The following is a 7,300-nucleotide window of genomic DNA, read 5'->3' on the forward strand; positions in this document are numbered from 1 at the left end:
CCCCCGACTGATCGCTCTTTGGTGGAACAACAACCCAAATTCATTGTTTCAGAAATAATGAATTGGTCCTAAAGGTATCAACGTTTGTGCTCTCTTCTATTTCTATGAGTGTTTTTGGGGATTTGGTCTGTCGAATTGTTCGACAACGCGTGATTCCATCAGAGCTATCTTCTGTAGATAATTTATGATTCGGCCGACTCTACCATTGTGGTACGCTCCATTGTGTGGGTTTGCTTCAAACGAAACCTCTTTTGATTGTCACGAAACCTAACCCATTGGTTGGTCTTACTAGGTGTTATTACATTAATAAGTATTTCGAGTCATTCCAAATAGCGATTTTGGGTACTAGAAATGGGTCCGAAATAGGATGACTCTTTCAAGACTTTTAACTCGATTTAAATAACTCGATTGTTTCTGGGGGGTCCTGTCGGGATAGTACAGGTCAAAAGTATCTAATTTGGGTATAGGAACCCATGAGTTGTTCTATGTAAGGGTTCCTCATAATTCAACAGATTGAAGATTGAATCAAATCAATTAAGTATAAATCTGGGACAAGGAGAGAGTCTAATTGGTCGATGCATTCTGTTTCTGTTTATGTATTCATATCGAATCAATAGAAACAATGATTCTATACCCCGATCTTAATGAAAAGAATACACCAACGCCAACCGAGTAGAATATACCCTAAATCCCGAGCTAGGCATTCTACTACAAAAGAGAAAAAAAAAAATGAGCCAGACCTCTTCTTTGATTTTATTATATTATTATATTATATTCATTGAATATTTTCATTGAAAATGGAATATTTCCATTTTATTTTCACATAATTATAGATAATATAATTAATATTGAATTAATCTTTTTTTTATTCATTTTTGATGAAAATGAAAATATTCTTTCATTTATTTTTTTTTTTATAGAAAACCCAAGGTAAAGTGAGAGAGTCTTATTTGTACAAGAACATAATATGTCTACACCATATCTAAATAGAATTGAAGAAAGGGTAAGTGGGATTCTATTGGATGAATCTTGAAACGAGGCATGACCCGCAGCAAACAAACTCAACTATGTGGTTCGATCAAAATTGTTGTTTCGACTAAGCAGTTATGGATGAATTGACAATTCCAATTTGAATCGACTAATTCGGTATATTCCACATTCATGAGAGTGCATCTATGTTTCTGCTTTACGAATATGATATTTTCTGGGCATTTCTAATAATATCAAGTCTTATTCCTATTTTAGCATTTCTAATTTCGGGAGTTTTAGCCCCGATTAGTGAAGGACCAGAGAAACTCTCTAGTTATGAATCGGGTATAGAACCAATGGGGGATGCTTGGTTACAATTCCGAATTCGCTATTACATGTTTGCTCTAGTTTTTGTTGTTTTTGATGTTGAAACGGTCTTTCTTTATCCATGGGCAATGAGTTTCGATGTATTGGGTGTATCTGTATTTATAGAAGCTTTCATTTTCGTGCTTATCCCAATTGTTGGTTCAGTTTATGCATGGCGAAAAGGAGCATTGGAATGGTCTTAGCTCCTGAATATTCAGACAATCAAAATCAAAAACAAAGAAAAGATTACATTGAGACAGTTATTAATTCTATTGAGTTTCCGTTACTTGACCAAACAACCCAAAATTCAGTTATTTCAACTACATCGAATGATCTTTCGAATTGGTCAAGACTCTCCAGTTTATGGCCGCTTCTCTATGGTACCAGTTGTTGCTTCATTGAATTTGCTTCATTAATAGGCTCGCGATTCGACTTTGATCGTTATGGATTGGTACCAAGATCGAGTCCTAGGCAAGCAGACCTCATTTTAACAGCCGGCACAGTAACAATGAAAATGGCGCCTTCCTTAGTGAGATTATATGAGCAAATGCCTGAACCAAAATATGTCATTGCGATGGGAGCTTGTACTATTACAGGAGGGATGTTCAGTACGGATTCTTATAGTACCGTTCGGGGAGTCGATAAGCTAATTCCTGTGGATGTCTATTTGCCGGGCTGCCCACCCAAACCAGAGGCAGTTATAGATGCTATAACGAAACTTCGTAAGAAAGTATCTCGAGAAATCTATGAAGATCAAATTGGGTCTCAACAGGAAAATCGATATTTTACTACCAATCACAAGTTTCATGTTGGACGCAGTACTCATACTGGAAATTACGATCAAGGATTACTCTATAAATCTCCATCTACTTCAGAAATACCTCCTGAAACTGAAACATCTTTCAAATACAAAAGTTCAGTATCTTCCCACGAATTAGTGAATTAGGCAGGATGCTTTTGTGCAGAATAACAAACAGCGGGTAAATCTTCATAAATTTCATCGTAAATGTGAAATACTCATACAAATACAAATGTGGGAGAGATCAAGAAGATGCAAGGTCGTTTATCTGCTTGGCTAGTCAAGCATGAGCTAGTGCATAGATCTTTGGGCTTCGATTACCAAGGAATAGAGACTTTACAAATAAAGCCCGAGGATTGGTACTCCATTGCTGTCATTTCATATGTATATGGTTACAATTATCTACGTTCCCAGTGTGCTTATGATGTAGCACCGGGCGGGTTGTTAGCTAGTGTGTATCATCTTACGAGAATACAGTATGGTGTGGATCAACCCGAAGAGGTATGCATAAAAGTATTTGCCCCAAGGAGGAATCCTAGAATCCCGTCTGTTTTCTGGATTTGGAAAAGTGCTGATTTTCAAGAACGGGAATCTTATGATATGTTGGGAATCTCTTATGAAAATCATCCACGCCTGAAACGTATCTTGATGCCTGAAAGTTGGATAGGCTGGCCCCTACGTAAGGATTATATTGCCCCCAATTTCTATGAAATACAAGATGCTCATTGAATGATAAGAAACTAATATTCACTTCTACGACTCCAGATATTCAAGGAATCTTTTTATGTTCTGTTCTAGATGAAACAGAATAACTGGACTCTCATCTCAGTATTATGAATGGGCTACTAAAGGGGCTTCATTGATATTCCCCAATTTGGAAGATATCCATTTCGGATGAGCAAAGCCAATAGGATGAATCAAAAGAGTTCTGCACCATGAACTTTGTACCGCGCACATCACTTAGATGGGCCCCGAAAAGTCACGTAGGAGGGAGTGAAGAAAGAGAAAGTGAAGAAATAGAATATGAAAGAAAATATGAAATTATGAACTCAAAATTCAGAAATGAAAAGGGGATCAGATTTTCTTTGTACTGTATCTGAAATGAATCCTGTCTATTCCTACCCTTCGATTCCTCTCTAGACTAGACTTTTGGGTTTTCAGCCAACTAACTTCAATTCAAATATGTATGAAGTATTAACATTCTTTTTGAGCGAGAGCAGGTACAGTATGAACAAACAAAAAAGAAGAGGGAACAGAATCTAATTCTTTTCTTTACCCATCAAAAAAAAAAATGGGGGATCTAGATATATCCCTAGATGGATAAGTATGTATCATGATCTAGACTATTAACGAATAGAATATGGATCCCGATCCATATCGATTCATTTGTATGAGTATCTATTCGATATATTAACCACGTGCCAGGAACCAGATTTGAACTGGCGACACGAGGATTTTCAGTCCTCTGCTCTACCAGCTGAGCTATCCCGACCATCCCCGACGCATCATCCTACTAGAGGGCTTGGGTCTATGTCAATTAAAGGGACTCAAAAAACATTAGAAAATCTTACCTCAGCCTTGGAATTTCTTGGATCTTCAAAAAGAAGACTTTGTAAGTGTAAGAGTAATGATATGGACTGTGAATGATTCAATAATGGAGATTCCTTGCCATATATGTTCATTTGTACGTAGATCATATCTATCACAAGACTTGTGATAAGAGAGAAAGATTTCTGGTCGGATCCATTTGTGAAAGAGTAGAGTGAGTGAGAAACATAGCTAAGCTCATTTTGAACCACTGACGAAAAAAGAGGATAAATGGTTAGGGAATGGAATAAAATAGGCCTTTTTTTTTTTATTGGGGATAGAGGGACTTGAACCCTCATGATTTCAAAAGTCGACGGATTTTCCTCTTACTATAAATTTCATTGTTGTCGGTATTGACATGTAGAATGGGACTCTATCTTTATTCTCGTCCGATTAATCAGTTCTTCAAAAGATCTTTCAGACTCTGGAGTAAATGATTTGATCACTGAATCTTCGATTCTTCCTTTTGGAATCGATTTAATTTAGCAAGAATTCTGCAATTTTTCATATAAATAATCAAAAAATCCGGATTCGGGTCGTGATTAATCATTTGATATTTAAGTACGTCTATGTACTTAAATAAGGTCATCCTTTCTGGAGTTTTGATAGAAGGATTCCTCTACCAATGTAGTCAACCCCGTTCGTTAGAACAGCTTCCATTGAGTCTCTGCACCTATCCTTCTTTTGATTCTCGCTTTCTGAACCCTTGTTTTCAGAAAACTGGATTTGGCTCAGGATTGCCCATTTTTAATTCCAGGGTTTCTCTGAATTTGGAAGTTACCACTTAGTAGGTTTCCATACCAAGGCTCAACCCAATCAAGCCCGTAGCGTCTACCAATTTCGCCATATCCCCCTTATGAGATCTCGATCTCATTGTGATCCCATCCCCTTCTTTCATTTATGTTGGAACCATTGAATTCATTAGATACTGATTCCTATATCGAAAAAGTGTCTGCTCCTATTTTATTTCTTGCCCATCTTCTTTCATATCTATTGGAGGACCATTCCATTATTTGGTCCAATCAGAAATGATTCTATCATTGATGTATCTGCAATTCAATATGGATGGATATATCCCACATATAGATGTTCCCCCCCCCTCTCATTTTTCCCGCGCAGTTTGGAATACTGGAACGGTCGATATTCATTCTTCTTTTTTTTTTTTTCGTCCTATCTCCTCCCTTTCCGAATGAAACAAAAGGAATATCTCAGTAGGATCTGGATTGCATCCTTATCTTATCCTTTCCTTAGGAACTACACTCTAATAGAAATAGAATTCATATAATCTGCTATAACTGCTATAACTAATAGTTATATTCTATTCTATAATAGAATATAGAATTATTTCATATGTATATAGTATTATTTTGCGTTTTTTAAATTTGATTTGAATGAAAAAAAAAAATTCTAGTGCTAGTGACTACTAATAAATGAAATAATCAAAAATAAATAATCAAATAGAAAATAATCAAAAATAAAATCAAAATTCATATTATATTAATAATTATTAATATTAATTAATATGTTATAATAATTTATAATAATTAATATTAATAATTATTAATAGCTAATAGCTAACTAAGATCCCAATAGTTTCCCGAATTCCTATTCACGCACTATTTCTGTTATATGAGCCCGCTTAGCTCAGAGGTTAGAGCACCGCATTTGTAATGCGATGGTCATCGGTTCGATTCCGATAGTCGGCTTTCTCTATTTGTTCTATTTTTTTTTTTTTATCAGGATTGATCATCTTTCCTTGAGACCAAGGAATATTGAGAAGACCCCCCCCTTTTTTTTCTCCAAATGTCGGGTTACCGATCTATTATGTTATGTCGCGGGAACTTCCAACTATGAATAAAGAATAAAAAACGGATTGGAGCCGTTTGATCTATACAGAACAAATCAAGAAAAGGATCCTTAACTTCCCATATATACAATATACAAAATAATACGGATATTGATACAATTCATCTTATTCCTCTTTGTAGTACTTCAGTGGATTTAGCTTCGTTTATCGTTTAGTTCAGTATTAATTTAGGTTTATTCTGTAAAATGAAATTTCAATAAAATTAAGGAGTCTTTATGTCTCGTTACCGAGGGCCTCGTTTCAAAAAAATACGCCGTCTAGGGGCTTTACCGGGACTCACTAGGAAAAGACCTAGATCCGGAAGTGATCTTAGAAACCAATCGCGTTCCGGGAAAAGATCTCAATATCGTATTCGTCTAGAAGAAAAACAAAAATTGCGTTTTCATTATGGTCTGACAGAGCAACAATTACTTAGATATGTTCGTATTGCTGGGAAAGCCAAAGGGTCAACAGGTCAGGTTTTACTACAACTACTTGAGATGCGTTTGGATAACATCCTTTTTCGATTGGGTATGGCTTCGACCATTCCGGGAGCCAGGCAATTAGTTAATCATAGACATATTTTAGTTAATGGCCGTATAGTAGATATCCCAAGTTATCGCTGCAAACCCCAAGATATTATTACTATGAGGGATGAACAAAGATCCAGAGCTCTGATTCAAAATTATATGGATTCATCCCCCCACGAGGAGTTGGCAAAACATTTGAGTCTTTATTCATCCCAATATAAAGGATTAGTAAATCAAATAATAGATATTAAGTGGATCGGTTTGAAAATCAATGAGTTGCTAGTCGTAGAATATTATTCCCGTCAGACTTGAACCTAACTAAAATAACAAAGCTTTGGACAAGCCCCTTTTTTTTCTTTCGCCGAAGTAAATAGATCTAAGAGGTTTGATCCGGATTTTTCTCCCATTCACGTATTACAAATGGATCAGCGGTGAGATTTTTATTCCTTGTCCATTCTTTCCGTTCCGGTATTTTCCATACCACAGCAATTAGGAATAGAGAATCTATATCAAATAAAGTACGATTGGAATACTCGTATCAATTGTTATTTGATTTGATACATTGTAGTCGGTACCGTTGGTGAATTAGGTGAAGGTACGGAGAGAGAGGGATTCGAACCCTCGGTAAACAAAAGCCTACATAGCAGTTCCAATGCTACGCCTTGAACCACTCGGCCATCTCTCCTACATAATCTTATGATTATGACCCAGAAACCGAGTGAATAGCGAGTCATTCATATTATTGTATTATTGCAATACAGGTATGACCAATCAATTCTAAATAGAAAATAGAAAACTTTTCATTAAAGAAAGATCTTCCCTCGAGGATCGAGGGATAAAAAAACATTTTTTTTCTTATCTTTTTCTTATCTTATTAAAAAGATTAAAAAAAAATAGATAGAATCTATCTATTCATGTTTGTCAAGAAGACGATCCCGTCTTATTCTTAGATTTATACTGGATTAAACCAATGAATTGGAACAAGTCAACTGACCCTATTTTATACTATGGTTACATTTAGACTATTATGGTTCCATAGGAATTCCAAAATTCCTTTCTAGTTTCAGATTTCTCAACAACAATTCCTCTCATGAGCTACCCCACAATCTATTACAAATTCATGAATCGTCCCATGGATTTTTTTGATATTTCGATTGCGTGGTGTATACACACTATGCACAAAAAATGGATGGTTATTCTTAT

The 7,300-nt window shown here is 35.8% G+C and overlaps 2 non-coding genes across 2 annotated transcripts; one reads left to right on the forward strand and one right to left on the reverse strand.

Moving 5' to 3' along the window:
• Positions 1 to 5,354: 5,354 nt before the first annotated feature.
• TRNAT-UGU (transfer RNA threonine (anticodon UGU)) lies at positions 5,355 to 5,427 on the forward strand. Its single transcript has one exon. It is a non-coding gene; the product is annotated as a tRNA-Thr (tRNA).
• Positions 5,428 to 6,695: 1,268 nt separating this feature from the next.
• TRNAS-GGA (transfer RNA serine (anticodon GGA)) lies at positions 6,696 to 6,782 on the reverse strand. Its single transcript has one exon. It is a non-coding gene; the product is annotated as a tRNA-Ser (tRNA).
• Between the last annotated feature and the right edge of the window lie 518 nt (positions 6,783 to 7,300).

This window comes from Tasmannia lanceolata, unplaced genomic scaffold, assembly GCF_043159265.1.
Source record: "Tasmannia lanceolata isolate RefF3 unplaced genomic scaffold, GAP_Taslan_0.1 ptg001011l, whole genome shotgun sequence".
Lineage (NCBI taxonomy): Eukaryota > Viridiplantae > Streptophyta > Magnoliopsida > Canellales > Winteraceae > Tasmannia > Tasmannia lanceolata.